Consider the following 19,526-nt stretch of genomic DNA (forward strand, 5'->3'; position numbering starts at 1 on the left):
AAGCTCTCCAAAAGAGTACATTTTCACATAAACAATGAGATGACAACAAAAACATATCATTCTAATCTCAGCTGATAATCTAGTGTAATTATGTGTTTACATAAATATTTGTCACACGAAAAAAAACCACAACAAAAAGCTAGTACACTTTCCTCCAGGTATCCCCAGCACAATGTCAGGCACTCATTTCGGTGACTACAGCACAAGCTGTATTTTACTTCACACTGTCCCCTTCCTCAGATGTGCTTGTACAGCACACAAACTACATAGCTGCATACCGTGGCTCTACTGGGACCCTATCCTTTACTATTGTGGGGTTCCCAACAGGGGCTGGCATGGTTATATGACTGGGAACAAAGGATGACCATCTCTGTAAGATGCCAATGACTGACTGGAGAAAGAGTCTGTTGAAAACAGATCAAAATCAACCTTTTGAGAAGTATTATTTTTCATTAGTGGAGAGCTAAGGGCAGAGTCCTAAGAGACCCTCGGAACTGACATAAAAGTGGGGTGATAACAAGCCTACAGGGACATGGGTGATGAAGGTAGGAAGGCAGGAGGCAAACCACAACAATACTGTACCTAAAAGCTAAGGTGCAACAGCTTCCGATATCTGAGAATCAACAGCTTCCATTCTGGGCTGGGATTCAGAGTTGATAGTGGTCTTAGTGAGCACAGTTCTGCAGAGTGAAGGGCCAGGTACCTGGTGGGAGAGACAGCATTTGGGAGAGAGGGTTAAGATTTGAGGATGTCAAAACAAGGAGACTATATATGCACCAAATACAAAGTCCGGGGGCTGGAGGGAAAGAGGAGAAGGAAAATACATCCCAACAATGATTGGAATGCATCAGTTGTGCAAAACAAAACTCCTGGGAAAACCAAGCTGTATCGTGGATTGTGGCTCAAGGGAACTGATAATGGGATAAAAAGCTTTTGCTTCCAGGACAGCAGGTGAGCCCAACCCAGGTTAGGAGTTAGCAAACTGCTTCAGATATCAGCGTGAAAGGAACTGATCGGGCCAGTCTAACCTTCTAGTATTAGAGTAATCCTGAAAAGAACCACCTGCCACAATAGGTAACCCTAGCCGCCAGCTTCACAGAATGACTGGGAGGGAAGCTAAACTGTAATACCTGCTCATTCTTAGCCATGAAGGGAGTCTCTTCAGAACAGTGCTGGAGTACCGTGGAAATTTTCCACTGCCCCTATGTATACAGGTCAGTGTTTCTCTGAACTTGAACCTTGGACCTCTGCATCCAAGTCACCCTGAGGTGCTTATTAACAAGGCAGAGGCAAGTCCCAGACGGTGGCGTAGAAAGACCCTAATACTCAATCTCCTCCACAGACACACCAAATGTGCACCTATATAGAGACCAATTCCTCCTGAAGAACAACTGAGGGTTAATTGAACAGCTTTTGCACAACAAACGAGAGATGGACCACATAGAAAAGGGTCAGGAAAGACAGAGACAGGGTAATTGTGGGAACCCCACCCCTAACTGGATGGTCTGCAGTAGGAGGGATATCACTCAGGGGCTCATGGGGGCATACAAGCCTGCTATGAGGCATTGAGATAAGTCAGTGATTTAAAGACTAGACTAGACTTGAAAAAAAAAAAAAAATCCATAGTAATCCCTAGGTACCTGACAAACAAATGGGAACTGCAGGAAGAAAAAATTAAGAAAATGATCTCAATTGCATAAAAAAGAATAAAATACCTAGGAATAAATTTAACCAAGGAGGTGAAAGACCTGTCCTCTGAAAACTGTAAGACACTGATGAAAGAAATTAAAGATGACACAAACAATTGGAAGACTATACTATGCTCATGGATAGGAAGAATTAACATAATTAAAAATACTACCCAAAGAAATCTACAAATTCAGTGTGATCCCTATAAAAAGTACCAATAGTATTTTTCACAGAAATAGAACAAATAATCCTAAAGTTTACATGAAATCACAAAACACACTGAATTACCAAAGCAATCCTGAGAAAGAAGAACAAACTTAGAGATATCACACTCCCTGACCAAACTATTCTACAAAGCTATAGTAATCAGAACAGTATGGTAGTGACACAAAAACAGACACATAGATCAATGGAAAGAAATAGAGAGTCCAGAAATAAACCCAGTGTTATACAGAATTAATCCATGACAAAGGAGGGAAGAATACACAATGGGAGAAATGACAGTCTCTTCAATAAACGGTGTTTGGAAAGCTGAATAGATACATACATACAAAAAAAAAAAAAAAAAAAAATGAAGCTGGACCACTTTCTTACACCACATGTAAAAAAAATAAACTCAAAATAGATCCAAGACTTACCTTAACCCATAAAACTCCCAAAAGAAGACATAGACCGAAAACTCTTTAACATCATTCTTAGCAATATATATATTTTTATATATGGGAATCTTTATTTTGACAAATAAGTGCAGTATAAAACAGTATATTTTTTGAATACATATCCCTGGGGAAGGGCAACAACAGCAAAAATAAATAAATGGACTACATCATACTAAAAAGCTCCTGCACAGTGAAGGAAACAATCAACAAAATGAAAAGATAGTCAACTAAATGGGAGAAGATATTTGCAAATGACATATCTGATAAGAGGTTAATATCCAAAATATATGAAGAACACATACAATTCAATATCAAAAAAGCAAACAGTTCAATTAAAAAATGGGCAGGGGACCTGAATAGACATTTCCCCAAGAGAGACATACAGATGGCCAGTAGACATCTGAAAGACGCTGAACATCACATATCATCAGGGAAATGTAAATCAAAACCAAACACCTGAGATAATCAGCTCATACCTGTGAGAATGGCTATTATCTAAAAATGTTGGCAAGGATGTGAAGAAAAGTGATCCCTCTGTGCACTGTTGGTGGGATTGCAAATTGGTGCAGCTACTGTGGAAAACAGTATGGAGTTACCTCAAAAAATTAAAAATAGAACTACCATATTATCCAGCAATTCCATTTCTGGGTATTTATCCAAGGAAAACAAAAACACAAATTCAAAAAGTCATGCACCCCTAAGTTCATTGCAGCATTATTTATAATAGCTGTGATATGGAAGCAACCTAGGTGTCCATTGATAGACAAATGGATACAGAAGTGAGATATATATATATATATATATATATATATATATATATATATATGAACTATTATTCAGCAATAAAAATAAATAAAATCTTTCTATTTGCGACAACATGGATGGACCTAGAGGGCATAATGCTAAGTGAAATAAGTCAGAGAAAGACAAATACTTTATGATTTCACTTATATGTGAAATGTAAAAAACAAAACTAATGAACAACCCAAACAAACCAGAAACAGACTCATAGAAACAAAGAACAAACTGATTGCTGCCAGAGAGGAGGGACATAAAAAAGGTGAAGGGAAACAAGCGGTATAAACTTGCAGTTATAAAATAAATAGGTCAAAGGGGTATAATGCACAGCAGAGGACACATAGAGTCAATAATCTCATAACTTTGTATGGTGACAGCGGGTTACTAGACTTACGGTGATCACATGGTAAGGTATATAAGTGTAGAATCTCTATGTGGTACACCTGAAACTAGTATAATATTTTTGTCAACTATATTTTAATAAAACAAACAAAAAACAAGACAGCCTTCCAGGATCCACCCTAGACCAAATGACCCATGTTCTATATCTTTAGGGATGGGATCTGGGACTCTGTATGTTAATCAGCTTCCTAAGTGATTCTGTATGTATGCAGCAGTTTGGGGGTTATTGATGTAGACTGGGGGTTCTCAGACTCTAGCATGCAGCAGAACCACCTGGAGGGCTCCTTAGCACACAGATTGCTGGCCCCACCTCCAGAGTTGCCAGTTCAGAATCTGGGGATGGTGGTGGGGGGGGGGGGGGCTGTAACAAGTTCTTTGGTGACACTGCTGGACTTAAGGACCACACTTTGAGAACCACTGCTATAGACAGAGAATCTCTCTTCACCCGGCAATGTCTTAAAAACTAAGCAAGTATAAAATCCACTTATCATTCTGTTAAGACAGTGGATTGTAATGGTGGCACTAGATCTTCTATTTTGAGATTTGGATCTTGGGTAGAATTTAACAAGTGTAAGTTAGCTTGGGACTTTTTGAAAGCTTTCTTTTCTTTGCCTCTTAATGATTCTGCTTCCTATACATTTACTGTGCTGGTTCAATGGTTCTGTTTACCTCGGCCCAGTGCTGGCCCTGTGACTGGGGAGAGGTTTTGCATCTGTATGGGATCCACTCCTGGCTCCAACTTAAATCTACATAACATATGCAAAGGTTTTGATAACCAGTTTAACCAGTAACCAGTTTAACTGAACGTTCCCCCATCCCAACGGACAAAGCCGAACTCAGTAAAAAATTCCACTATAGGCCAAAACAATTTACATCCTGGTTAGAAAATATAAAACTTGAGACCAAACAAAGACTCGACACAGGAGTTCGCAGTAGTTTCCAACAGACTCTGCCCAGCGGACTCTTCTCTGTTTCTACCTGACTCACGAATGCTTTCACAGCCCGTGAGCGAGCAGACACAACACATTCACATACCTAAATGCACAGGCTTCCACTACCGTATTGCCCAGATGACTAACACCCACGACCTTTTTTTTCATCTTGTTAAATAACTTGGAGTTTTAAATTGACAACATGAAAAGGGATCTCACCTGGCCAGCCCTAATCTTATATATTGTCCCAGTTCCAAGTTTATAGTATCACCAGACGTGTCCTTTTCTCCTGTTTGGTGGTGATTTGCAGAAAACTATTCAGCTTTGTGTTACCTTGGGCTCAAAAACAAAAGCCAGCCCTGTTCTTCACTTGCCATAAAGAGATACCCTGCAAAAAATGCTTACCCATAAAAGAGAAACCTGAAAATATGCTGAAATTCAGAAAGTGTTATTTTGGGGAGCTTTCTGGGACAGGATGTCCCCATCATCAGCTAAAGGAAGCTCAGCTTCTGATAAACACAATTTTGCCTTGCACAGATCAAAGGGAGCCATTTCTTGAAGGAAAGGATGGAAATATTTGATGAGGCCCTTTTGCAGACTCCCCGTAAACAGGATAAGCCCTATCAATGAAAGCTCACACTCAGCCAGGCCACCAGGAACAATGGAGCAGCAAGAAAAGTAGGTAGAAAGGAAAGAGCCTCAGAGAGCCCGGGTCCTGACAAGATTGTTCTGCTAAGAGAATGGCTGTAAACAGGATTAGCTGTAATGAGATTATCAACCCAGGACCTAGAGGTCTCAGCTGGAGAGTTCAATGTTGCATAAAGAAAAGACACAGAAGCAGTTTGTAGAGTGAGAGGATTACAAAGCAAGGGGTAAGGGCTTTCCCTTCCTGGTCCCTCTGGTCCAGGGATGCCATCTCTCCTGGGCTAAAACATGAGTCACTGTAATTACAAATATTGCTTTGCAGGAGCAGAAGAACCAGCAGCAAAAGCACGAGAGTAGTGGGTCTCAATCAAGGGACGTTGGCAATGTCTGGAGACATTTTTTGTTGTCACAACTGGGAAGGCGGGTGCTCTTTGCATCTAGGGACAGAGGCCAGGGATACTGCTCGACATCCTACCATGCACAGGACAGCGTCCCAACAATACCCTTTTCTGGGTCCTAAACCTCACCCAGACCTATGGCCCTGACAGAGAATGAGCAGGCTTCCCCAAGAACTGTGCTTCCAATAAAAGAGCATGACTTAGACATAGAAATGGGTCACAGAAGAAACAAAAAATAATGACAGAAAGTGAGTCAGGGATACAGGTTGTATAAATACGACACTTTTCCATTCTCCTTTCTATAAAATAAACTGGGGGCCACGCCTAGGTCTCCAGGAACTACAGGTTGAAAACCACTGCCTTAACATCCTAGAGCTAAGAGAAGCATTTTTGGTAAAGTGATCCCAAATTTGACTTTAAGTGTTCTGGCACCAATATTAAAAGGGTACCCAGCCCAGTCACAGAATCCATGGGGTATAAGAATACCAGTAGATGTGGAAGACTTCCATTTGCAGGCAGAAGCAAGGATCTGGAGATTGGAGGGCAGGTAGAGACCTAAGGCACAGCTCAGAGTCTTCGTTAGTGTAGAGGGCTTATGTCACAGGTGGTCTTTGAAGCTGTGGGAGTGGATGAAATTACAAAGGGACAAAGGTAGAGTGAGAAGAGGTCTGAGCATGGAAAATGGCAAGCAATTCTGCAATGTCACTTAACTTTTTATGTGTAGCTGATGTTCTCCATTCTACTGCAGGTTCTGTACTATTAAGGGCAGGTTTAGACACTTAAATTTTTTTTTTTTTAATCCTCTTATGGCTTGGACAGAGTAGATACTTAAGAATTAAATGTAGTAAATGAATTAATTAAATAAACCTCCATCATTAAATTCTCCATCATTAAACTTCTGGAAAGAGCCTTCTTTTTGCCTCCATTCCCTTTACTTTTTTTTTCTTTTTTTAAATTTTATTGGGGAATATTGGGGAAGAGTGTGTTATTCCAGGGCCCATCAGCTCCAAGTTGTTGTCCTTTAGTCTAGCTGTGGAGGGTGCAGCTCAGCTCCAAGTCCAGTTGTTGTTTTCAATCTTAGTTGCAGGGGGCACAGCCCACCATCCCATGTAGGAGTCAAACTGGCAACCCTGTTGTTGAGAGCTCATGCTCTAACCAACTAAGTCATCTGGTTGCCCCTCTGGCAGCTCAGCGGCAGCGCGTAGTTTTCAATCTAGTTGTGGAGGGCGTAGCTCACTGGCCCCTGTGGGAATCGAACCGGCAATCCTGTTGTTCAGAGCTCCCACTCTAACTGAACAATCCAGCCTTTCCCATTCCCTTTACTTTTAACTATTTGAGTTCCACCCCCATCCCGGGACTGAAAACTCTCTTTAGCAAATTGTCTGACTTCTGCATTGCCAAATCCATTGGTCTGTTCCTGAGAATCCTTCTGCAAACTGAGCATTCGGCACTGTGAACACCCTTCCTTCACTTACCAGCTGCCTCCCATAGTTTCTAAATCACTACGTTTTCTTGGGGTTTTGTTTGTTTGTTTGCTTGTTTTTCCAATCTGCTTGAATATTACTCTTCAGCCTCCCTTGCTGGTCCTGTTCCTCTCTTGGTCCCCTGAAAGAAGATTCTTGCTCAAATTTCTTTTTGTCTCTCTCCTCTCCTTTTTCAAACTCTACCATGACAATCTCATCCAAGGTCTCAACTATGGCTTCTTTGAGGATGACTTGGGAATCTAAGACTCAAGCCCTGATCCTTTTGGGCCTGGTCCTCTGGAATTGAGGGAAGGAGCAGGCACCTTTGAACAAAGTGGCCAGTAGCCCTGGGTTGATGCTGGAAGCACACACTGGTCTGATGAAGTAGACCAGCATGGAGGTAGAGTGGGGAACACAGAAGGAAGATTGACGTTGGGGGTGGGGCAGTCAACCAGGGTACAAACTTGAAGGACTGGAGTAGAAATAGGAAGGGGGAGAGATTTAAAGTCTGGTGTCAGTTCAAGATGGCTCGTACCGACCCCGAGTTCTGATCATGACACAGCTCTTGCATGGGTAGTGCACTCCTTATAGAGTACTGACTTCCAGACCATATTTCCACAAGGCTTTGCCACATCACTCTCCTGGGTTCTCTTCGTCCTTCCTCCATGCTCACTTGGCATTTGGTCTCCACCACTCTGCACTTGGCTTGCTTCTTTTCATTTCTTTTTTCATTTTGCTGGCTGATATCCACTCCCATGGCTTGAGATACTATTTTTAGGTTGGCACCTCCCAAATATGTATCTCCAGCCTATACTCCAGAACTGTAGTTCTATCTACAGATTCCATAAAAACCTAAAAATCAACATTCCCCAAACAAATCATTATGCCCCAAACTGAAGCCATTCTCTTCTTCTCCAAGCTGACTGTTCCTCTGCTTGTGTCCTTTCTCTTGATAATGATACTGCCAGCCACCAATCATCCCAGCCAGAAACTGGAGAGTCATCCTTGACTCATCTTCCTTCATCCATCCGTAAGTCAATTTTGCCTCTTAATTATTTGTTCATTTGGTCACACTTTTCTTTCTCCATTGCAAATTTCTTGGTTATCCCCCATCATGTCTCACCTGGATATTTCAGCCATTTTTTAACCAGTCATTTGTGTCCAGTTTTACAACCCCTGCGATCTGACCTCCATGCCACTCTATAATTTTCAAAGTAGAAAGTTGATGATAATACTCCACGGTTCAATGACTTCTCATTTCCTACCACCAGATAAAATTTAAACACGATCCCTAGCACACAATCTCCTTCCTGATTTGCCCTCTTCCTTTTAAGTTTATTTATAGCCCTTTCCGAGTACTAAGTACCTCATGCTTCATCTACAACTAGTGGCAATCTCCTGAATAGCCATGGTTTCGTAATTCCTTGCCTTTACTCATGCTTGTTGCCAGCTGGAATGACCTTTCCTTGTATCCTGGGGGAGGCCAACTCATCCTTGAAAACTCAGTTCTTGTATCAGCTGCTCTTTGAAGCTTCTTCTGACCTTTTCTTGTTTCTCTGTACACGTCTGCTACCACACCCCTGTACATACCTGTAATCTAGTACTTAGTGGACTGAATTCCTCGCTTAGGCTTTTGTCTTCCCCACTAAAATCTGAGCTCCTGGAGCACATGTTCTTGTCTCACGGTTCTCTGTCCTTCCTAGCTAGCATAGCACTGCTAAAACTGTGTTCTTCAGAGTTCTAGTCCCACAAGTAAATAAAAGGCATCCCTCACATGAGAATCTATGGTCAAATATGTTTGACAAAAGCTATATATTTGATAATCACATGAGCTCAGGGAAATCTTTCAGCAGAGACCTGTGATCTGGTTTAACTCAGTCCCTCCAAACCTCAGGGCAGGGGAAGAGCCGTAAGCAGGTCCTTACAACACAAGAGCAAAGAGCAAAGATGGAATGGGGCCCGGGGTGACCTGGGAGAACAGAGGAGACGCTGCCCAGGCTCAGGGGCTTAGGCAGCACTGCTGGAGGAAGTGATCTTCATCGCTGACGCTAGGACAGTCACCAATTCAATCCCCAGCAAGGGAAACACGGGTATCCTAATACCTCCCGAGACTGAACTTCTGGATTGGATGTGAACATCAGAAGAGTTTACTATGTGAAGAAAATCAAGTCTTCCAGCATGTTCTCTTCTCACATTCATTCCTGTGGTCAGACTACAGCTTTGAACTGGCCTGCCCCAGGCTGAATCATATCTCTAAACGCAACTCACTTAACATCTTCCATCTATTATCCTATTGTTGTTGTGTTTTCCTGTGACTGTCTTAGTGGTCTCCCATCACAATACTTTAGGCTTCCCGGGGGGCAGGCACGGGTCATTCACTCTGTTCTTGACTGGAAGTTCCAAGCACACAGTGGGCACCAAACAAATGTTTATCAAATGCAGGAAATACAAGCACAATTTATTATTTCCTATTTGCATTGAGGCAGCAGAGATACAAATGTGATGACGCACAGCCCGAGTTCAGGTACCTGGAGGCCCGGGGGGCGGGGGGGGGGGGCATTTTCTGCACCTGCTGAGGCTGAGGAAGCAGACCCTTTTCATTGGTTCCTATTTAACTCCCAGACCCTGGATGGCAGAAAGAAGCAGAGAAGCGCCTCTGACTTGGTTATCCAGTACATGCCCCGAAAGAAGGCCAATTGGTTTAAAGACATCAGGCTATATTTCCAGCTTTGCACAGAGGCAGTGCAGCATACGGGTTTATGCTAAGCATTGCGCTCAGTGCACATACTGGAATCCTGGCCTCACCACTTGCTGTCTGTGTGACTCTGGGCAAATTACTTGATCTCTCTGTGCCTCAGTTTTCTCATCTATAAAATGTGGATGATAATCATAGTACCTACCTCCTAGGACTCTTCTGAGGACTAAAAGATTTACAATACATGTGGAATTAAGAAGAGTGCCTGGCATGTAGCAAGTGCTACCAGTATATGTTTGTAAAATCAGTCAATCAATATTAGTGGGGGCAGATCCAGGATGAGACAATAAATCGTGACCAGAGAGTGAAAATTATCTGCAGTGCCAATACACATTGTTTAAAAATTGTAATTAAAGCTAGTACTTCTATTGCCTGATTCCATTCTCCCAACAACCTACAAAGTGGGTATTATTTCATGTTTTACAGAGGAAACAGGCTCAGAGGCTAACATTCTCAGTGCTGTATAGCTCCACACTCGGTGATGGAACCAGTTCTCAAATTCATGCCTGTCCCACTGCCAAGCCCAATCCTTTCTTATCAAGTGATACTTTCTCTTATAGGGGTGTTTCGGTTAGAGGCAACCCAGTACCTCCATGACTTACTGGTCGGGACGTGGTTCATAAGCGTCTTAAATCACACAATTCATGTCAGCTCACGTATATGCGGTGTTTTCCTGAAAATAAGACCTAGCCAGACAACCGATTATCTCCAATGTGTCTTTTGGAGCAAAAAATAATATAAGATCCGGTGTTATATTATATTATGTTACATTATATTATATTACGTTACGTTATGTTATATTACATTATATTATATATTACATTGCATTACATTACATTACATTATATTATATTATGTTACGTTATATTACATTATATTACATTATATTATATTATATTATATTATATTATATTATATTATATTATATATTATTTTTTGCTCCAAAAGACACATTAGAGCTGATTGTCCGGCTAGGTCTTATTTTCGGGGAAACACGGTGTTTAGAACTAATTAGTACTTTTATTGGAAAAGTTGTACTTGCACATGATTTTTTTTTCTTTCACACACTACAATGAAAAGCAAGCCTCTTTCCTCCTTTACCTTTTCCACCCTCACCATTTTCATTCCCCAAAGTCTTGGACAACATTTCAAAAACAAATGCATAGATCATTTTACTAATAGTTATTTTGTTGTTTATTGTGCACTAACTCTACCTTTATCTCTTGAGAGGATGTCTCTTTTAGAAATGATCAATGTATTCATAAACATTTTTTAAAAATACACAAATGAGATCATGCTTTCATAGTGATACAGACTTCATTGCTTATATCCCCAATGTACAGATGAGGAAAGAGAGGCACAGGTGTGACTCAGCAGCTCACCACAAAATTCTCCTGGATGTCTGCCTGGGCTTCTGTCAGATCCACTTGGTTGAATTTCTATTCAGTATTATTCCTGAGGTCTTACTGTAAAGCACATGTTCTTTGGGTTGCCCGCTTATCTCTAAGTTGAAGAAGACGTGTTTTTTCTGTTTGTTTTCTCAACCTTCAGCTTCCATGACCTTTAAAAAAAAAAAAAAAAAGTAAGCACAAGCTGAGCTAGTCTAAAAGCAGCCTGTTTGTAACATGATATGGGACCTGGACGGCAACCAGCTAAACCTTGGTGTAAGGTTCTCCAAACACATTTCAACCATTTTTCCAAGTAGCAATTGGTTTATTTCCATTGAAATACTTGAAGATGCTGAATTAACAGCATGTTTCCTAAACTATTGAATGAACAGTGGTAAATGGTAGTTACATATGTCAGAAGGGGAAATAGAGAGCTAATGATTTTTTTCTTTTTTTCTTTTGAAGCTTAAGCACATTTTAACATTCCTTGTAGTTAGCCAAATGCCTTTTTAAGGGTAGAATTGGATAATACAACATTCTCATAGTCCACAGTTTTTCGTTTTTGTTGTTTTTTTTAAGATTGGTAATTGACGGACCAGATAAACTTTAACATCTCTTTCTGCTTTAAAATTTATGATTCTCTATTAAAAGAAAGTCATTTGCTCCCTAAACCTGAAAACCCTGGTGAATTATGTAAACCAATTCTTTAAAGTGTTTCTGAATTGTTTTTGTTTGTTTCAAAGAATTTACTGCACATATGTAATATATATATATATATATATATATATATATATATATATATATATATATATATATAGTATTAGGTTGGTGCAAAAGTAATTGCGGTTTAAAAGGTTAAAAATAACTGCAGAAACCTCAGTTACTTTTGCACCAACCTAATATCACACATTGTTTTACCGAAGCCATAACTACCTTTGCCATTGTAGACATAATCGGTGATCTTTCTGTATGAGAATATCATTAAAAAACACAGATGAAATGATGGTCCCCTCCAAACCTAAATGGTAGAATTATGTGATTTAAATTGTGGAGTTAGGACTAATCTCTTAGGCTTTAGAAATTGCTCTCACTCATCCTCTCTAGCCTCCCTTTTCTCTTTTATCTAAGGAGGGAGAGTGAGGTGGGTAAATATGACTAAATTTATGAGAGTTGAAGGAAACGCAGTATAACTCTTAAAGTCCTACTTTAATGCCTATGACTAATGAAACATTAATTATAGTGTTACATAAATCTTGAGGAGATTTCCAAGCCGTCTGTTTTTCTTTTTATTCTAGTAACTCACTATCCAGGAGTTCTACCCTATCAAGAATAGCTTCTTCTCATTCGCTGTCCTCAACCGTCCAATCCAAATGTGACATTTTCAACCTCCAAAAGGGGCGTTCGGTTCCCTCCCCACCCTTCCACATGTCTCTGTTCTTCTCCCAGCCCCAACCAATATCTTTCCTCTTCTTGGAGCATCTGAAACGGCTCCCCACTGCCTAGCTGCCTGGAATTGCTCTCTTGGTCCAGAGCTGTAGTGTGACCCCAGAGGTCTCTCCCACCACCCCAAGCTGGCCCAGAGTCACTGTCATTGTGACCACTTTTAGGGTTTTTCTTGCTGCCTTGTCCAAAATTCCCATCTCCACCAATGTCTTCACCAGCATGGCCATACTTGCCTTCCTCTGCCAATCATCACAAAAGCCACGCCCTCCTAGTCACCATCAAATTCTCCATAAGGGCTTCTGCTGCTATCTCTAGAACATGTCAACTGGGGTCATTTGGACCCCTGCTCTGGATCATTCGGCAATGTCTGGAGACATTTTTTGTTGTCACAACTGGGGAGAGGAGTACTCTATCGGTATCTAGGGGGCAGAGGGCTAGGGTGCTGCTAAACATCCTGTAATGCACAGGACAGCGCCTCACAACAGAGACGTCAGTAGAGCCTAGGTTGAAACACCCTGCTCTAGGAGACACTGCAGGCCCTTCTTCTTTCCTTGTACCTTTGACAGAAAGACAAAAACAAGACTAAACAAAATCTGTCCTCCAGGCACATCCCTGAAAACTGCTGTTCTCTTCCTCACTTCTCAGCTCAGGATTGGAGAAGTCAAGCAGGGTCTGTGAGAAGCAGCCTTTCCATTCCCCACGTGGGTCCTTCTCTCCCACCTGGGCAGGGGCGGCAGCAGAGGGACTCCATCTGGGCAGAAGAACCCATTCCGATCAGTGGTTTGCAACCCTAGCTGTACATCAGTTTCATGTCATTTCAATTTTTAAAAAATATTTATAATACAGACACTCAAAATTCAAATTAAATTGGTCTGGGATGGGGTCAGGACGATATTTGTTAAAATCTCCCTAGATAATACCAATGTGCAGCCAGCGTTAATAACCCCCTGGACTGGCAGCCTGCTCAATGGAGGGAGACCTCCCCAAAGAGCTGTAGGGAAGTACTCTTCTGGGACCATTAGCATTATCGGGCATCCAAACTTCCAGGAGGAGGGAAGTCTTTTAATAGTCAGGTCAGCCTGGCTCATCAAGGCAAATTCAGATTATTTGAGGGTCTTTGTTCAGAGTCTTTCTAAATCTCAAACTGGGGCTTACGCTAATTTTAAATATTTATCAAAACCAGGAAATGAAGGCAAATCAAAGATTAAAAGCTATCTTCATAATTAAGCACTGTTTGCTAGCTATTTATTTGTCTTGGGGAAAAATGTTTCTTTCCTCTCATAGAATGATAAAATAATCCTAAACGAAAGCTTTGCAATGAAGTATGGTTTATGAAAAATAATGGGATAGTATCATAAATCACAAACATTGTCTCTATGAAATATGACCACTCTAATTCTGTACATTTCCTTCCTATTTCAATACAATGGAGTCTTTACAAGACAAATTAATTTAGCATTAACCTTGGGATCATTACTCTGCTTTCACTGATGAAACTGATAAAATAAAAATACTTCTCAATGCTCAGGAACCTCATTAAATAATCTGTAACATAGCTGAATCATATCTAACTTTGGGTTTTTTTCTTCTTTTTCTTCAGCCACACACTCAGCATTCTATAGAAGAATAAACATTGGACCCAAGTTGGGAAGCCTGGAGTTGAGTTCACGTCTTGGTATGACTTTAGTAAGTCATTTAACTTCTCCAGATGATTTCCTTGTTAGGAATGTGCTGGTGTCACCAGGTGATACATAAAATTCTTTTCAAGTTTGAATTAGCAAGAAGGCAGATTACCAGTTTGACAACACTAAAGAACAATGAAGTGCCTGGTTTATTGCCTTGGCATACAGTGTGGAAACATGGTCTATACCAATCAATAAAAGCGTACCGAGTACTCTCTCCACAAAAAAAAAAATGTGGGGCATTGCGATGGAGAATTCAGAGAAACAGTAATTACATTTCCATGGTTTTACTATCAATGCAGTTATAATTTAGTAGGAGACATACAGTTACATCAGATAAAAACATTTAGAAGTACCAATTGGTATTTCATTAAATCAGCAAACATTTATTGGAAACCTAATGCGTGAGTTAGATCATAGATAACAATGCTAATACATTTAGGGAGAAGTTGTGACTTTTCTTCCTTTGTATAAACTGCAGCAAAACACTACATTAACACTTCAGTTGGTGGCATGGTGTTATCTACTGTCTTGAGTATCTTTCAAGTATCTAACTTAATGCTGTGGAAATAACACGTATTTATCTGATTCTTGGGTAATTGTAAAAATTCTCTCCCAATCATCTGCTCCTCCGGCTGAGATAATCAACCTGAGCTGGTCCCTTGAATGTTTCTAAGTTGAGAGCTGATGGTCATCAATAATTTGGTAGCTAATTTAATTAAATACGCATTCATTGAGTATTTAGAAGGATGTGTGCATCTCAAGCATTGTGTAAAATGCCGGCGATACAGAGAGTAAATATTATTTATAACTTGCCTATATAGTTCATAGTCAAGCAGGGAAAAATACAGGGAAATAATTGAATTGTGGTCCACAGTGATAAACGTACACTGTGTGTTTATCTGTTCAATGGGTCTGTTCAATATTCAGAGGTAGCTCATGTATTCATTCATTTAACAGATATGTATTTAGTGCCTATTTCCTCTAGTCACTATCCAAGTCTTTTGTATATACTGGGGGGGGGGGGGGGGAGGGACCAGACATAGTTTCTAACCTCCAATGGTGCCCACAGATTAACAGAAGAATAGACAATAAACAAGTGAACACATGAATAGCAAAAACAGTGTGTAATTTCCAGAAGTACTAAGTTCTATAGAAGAAACAAACAGGGCGCAGTGATAATGGAAGAGGTGGACCTACACCCTCAAAGTGGACTAGAAAGGTTTCTCAGACATCTCAGCTGAGGCCTGAAAAACAGAAGAGCCCATCACACAAAGAGCGGAGGCGAGAGTCCCCAGATCAGAGGCCACAGCGTGGGCTAAGGCTCAGAGACAGAAATGAACACAGTGTGTCAGAAGACCAAACCGGATGCTGTGTTAAAGAGGAGAGTGGTGGAGATAGGGCTGGAGGCAGACCACGCAGGGCTGTGTGGACCACGGTGAAGAATTTTATTTAAAGCCCAATGAAAAGCCAACAGAAGATATTAAATTAGGGATGGCAATAAGCCATTTCGTTTTGAGAAAATGACTCTGGATGCTAAACAGAGACTATGTTGGAGTAGAACATTTGTGGTTATGGGACGACCATGTAAAAGGTTGAGGTACCTGGACTGGGCTGGTGGTAGTAGGCACGCAAAACAAGTATGGTTGGATTTGAGGTTTATTTTGGAGAAAGAAACAATAGGATTGTGACAGATGCGGGGGGAGTGAGGGAAAGAGAAGACTCCTGTGAAGGTGTCGAGGAGGCCGCTGCACACACAAGCCTGCATCTTGGGGAAGAGTACAGGGCTGGGGACAGAAATGAACAAGCCTCTGACATCTGTACGCTATCAAAGGAGAGCAACAGATTTCTAATCCCTCATGGAATTAGAAAGAGAGGGAGCCCTCCCTGTCTTGAGTAATTCCAACATTCATAGGAGCTAAAAAATGTGCTATGTTCAAGGTCCCTTCAAGGGTTTATACACAGATGACCTGTGTATAAAAAGCAACATGGTATAAAGGAATTGGTCAGGATATAGCATCAATAGTTTTCTTATTTCATAAGGAGAAAGATGAGAAAGTTACAAAGCTGCTTGATACACAGGGGAGGAACTATGGCAGATTTCCTGGGAAGCTAAGGAAACACAGGCGTCAGACTCCTTCACTCGCACGGGCCCCTTATAAGCCCCTGGCTATAATTTTTTATTCGTAATTTAGTACTTGTTTTTCTAGAGGGCCTCCAAATTATATAAGCTCCGGCCTCACAAAGTCTGACTCTATCGCTGGTGGGGAAAATTAAGGAACAGAACAGACAATCAAAAACCACCAGGGACCTGACAATGGTTGCTGATGGGGTCTTTTTATAATACTACCTCTGGGTTGGGACAACTACAAGTTGTGGGCAGATGGATTCTTTGAAGGAAAGCTTTCATGTTCAAAGCTACTTCCTGACCTATTCCCATGCACCGTCAGCAGAAGCACGGTGACAGCACCGGGCAGGAGAAGGATAAGGCCTAAGCCAGGGCTGGGACAGTGGAGTTGAGCCATGAGCACCACTCTGGCCACCGGAATACCTTGTGGGCAACCAACGGAGTGGACCAACCTGGGCAACCAAGAGAATGCTTAGTTCTTCTAACCCAGGTAGTTTGAAAAAGGGAAGAAAAAGTAAACATGGATAGGCAGGCTGGCTACATAATCTGGAGAGCCCAGTGTAAAATGGAAATACGGGTGGACCTCTTGTTCAAAAAGTATTGCAAATTGCAAGATAATGACAGCAGAACATAAAAGAAAGAGGCTGGGAGCCTTCTGAACAGTGGGCCCTATTGGGCTCCACAGGTCACACACCCATGAAGTCAGCCCTGGGGAGAGAAGAAAAGTTATGGGCAGGGTTGTCACATTTTTGGGCAGGTACTATATTCTGGACACAGGGCAAGACATTCACGATCCATGTTATCTTCCCAACAACTCTGAGAGAAATATTGCCAACATTTCAGAAATGTATTACCAGCATTTGAGAAAAAGTCTCAGAAAGGGTTATTTGCACAAACACATGCAGGTAGGATGTTTGTGTGAGCTGAAGGGGAGGGAAAGAAGAGACCGGAAGTCCTTGCCCAAGTATTTAGAACCAGAAATATTCGGGCTTCTATCATTAAGCTCATTTAACAAGCCACGTTGTCAAAATGGCTTGATTACGATTGTTGCGACCCATGACTGAGGCAGTAAATAGAAAATTGAAAACACCATCATCCTTTACGATGTCCTTGAACCATTTGGTTTTGTGCTACTGTGAAGAGTTGTCATTCCAACAAAAGCAGACGCCTTTGCTTTTGTGAAAGCTTCCAGGCTTTCGGTTATTGTATTTAGCTACTCTGGTTGGCATAGGGTTAAATGACGATTGCTTTATTTGCAATTTATTTATATTAAAAGTGAAAGGTCAAGTTCACACAGGGTGAAATAAAGGACTCTGTATAAACATGCACACAAACGCAAGTGTTCCCTGCCAAAAATATCCGAACAAACCAAACCAGAGACAAGAAATACCTCCTCAGCTCAAAGGATACAGTTCTACCTAGCCTCTTCAATGGATGAAAAGAAGTCTTGAAATTCAAGACTGAACTCAATCAAACACAAGCTTAATGTTGTTCCTTAGTAGATGCAAAGTTGTGGGAGAATTGCTACTTATCTGGTTAATTTGAGCACTGTGGGCACCCACATTACAGACGGAGGCCAAACACATCTATTAAGGAATTGAAATTGTCAGGTATTTCGCTGTCTTCAGAGTCACCTGAACACTGTCCTGTTGTCACTCATGCTTCTCTATTTACACACATCTAAAAGGCATAATTAAGATTCCTTTCATAGAAAGGAAAATTACTTTATTACTTGAGTACAAACATACAGACACGTGCTTATACGTGGTCTTCAAACATCGGTCGGTGTTCTTAGCCTTTATGATATTTTAGCAAGGAGAGTGACAGTAGGAGCTGAATATGCCTGAATCCCCGAGATGACAGATGTGTGATTTTTAAAGTACATGTGGAGCTGACATGGTTATCACCAAGGAGTCATGGCTTCATATCAATATGAGGAACTGGACCTGAGCCCATAATGCACCTGTGCCAACTCTGTGGCCCTAGAAACTGGTGAAACAGGTTTGGTACTTACTTTGATCTACACACATGAAACTCAGGGCTTTCACTGAAAGGAGAATTTATAGGATTGTGGTTCTGGTCCCTTTTCTGAGAAGGGAGGAGATGGAAATTGGCAACTTTTCTTTCACCCATCTGAAATTGGCAACTTTTCTTTCACTCTATATGAAAGTAGCAGGCAAACCTACGAATTCAATTGTTCAATATAAGGAAACAGTCCTGCATAAAGTACAGGGAACAGGAGACAGGATATTATGCTAAGTGAAATAAATCAGACAGAGAAAGACAAATACTGTATGATATCACTTACTATATGTGGAATCTAAAAAAGCTGAACTCAAGTAAACAGAGACTAGAATGTTGGTTAACAGGGGTTCAGAGGTGGGGAAAATGGGGCGATATTGGTCAAAGGCACAAATTTCCTGTTATAAGATGAATATGTATTGGGAATCTAATATACAAGACAGTGACTATAGTTAACAATACTGTATTACATATTTGACAGTTGGGAAGAGAGCAGATCATAAATGTTTTCACCACAAAAAAACAAATGGTAGTTATGTGACATAAAGGAGCTATTAGTTAACTCTATGGTGGTAATCATTTTGCAATACTTAAATGTATCAAGTCAGCTCATTGAGTTATCAAATAAAAACTTTAAACTTACACAATGTTGCATGTTGATTATATACCAATACAATAGAAAAATAACATACGCTAAAAAAAATAAAAAGGAACCTGCCAGACTTTCCCAGAAGGGTTGTACCATTTTGCATTCCCTGGGGAATGTATGGAAGTTCCTGTTTCTCCACATCCTGGTCACTATTTGATTTAGTCAGTCTTTTTCACTGTAGCCATTCAAGTAGATGAGGTGTTGTAGTAACTCCTCAAGTTTTAAATTTGCATTTCCCTAATGACTAATCAAATTGAGCATCTTTTCATGTGCTTATGTGCCACACATATATCTTTGGGTTTTTTTTTTGTTTTTTTAATATTCACTTTTTTTTATTGGGTCCATTATTTTCTTATTGTTGAGTCTTAAGAGTTCTTTATGTATCCTGTATACAAGTTACATATATGCTTTGTAAATATTTTCTCCCAATGTATGACTTATCTTTTCATTGTCTTAACTGTATTTTTTGAAGA

The 19,526-nt window shown here is 40.7% G+C and overlaps 1 long non-coding RNA gene across 1 annotated transcript in view; it reads right to left on the reverse strand.

The window, feature by feature from the left end:
• Positions 1-588: 588 nt before the first annotated feature.
• Positions 589-19,526, reverse strand: part of LOC141570717 (uncharacterized) — a 94,271-nt gene continuing 75,333 nt past the window's right edge. Inside the window, exons 2-3 of the long non-coding RNA XR_012495160.2 lie at positions 11,124-11,302; positions 589-703 (exon numbers count right to left, since the gene is read on the reverse strand). This is a non-coding gene — a long non-coding RNA (uncharacterized LOC141570717). The remainder of the gene's footprint in view (positions 704-11,123; positions 11,303-19,526) is intronic.

Source organism: Rhinolophus sinicus, chromosome 3, assembly GCF_057876585.1.
Source record: "Rhinolophus sinicus isolate RSI-liver-muscle chromosome 3, RSI-T2T, whole genome shotgun sequence".
NCBI classification, from domain to species: domain Eukaryota; kingdom Metazoa; phylum Chordata; class Mammalia; order Chiroptera; family Rhinolophidae; genus Rhinolophus; species Rhinolophus sinicus.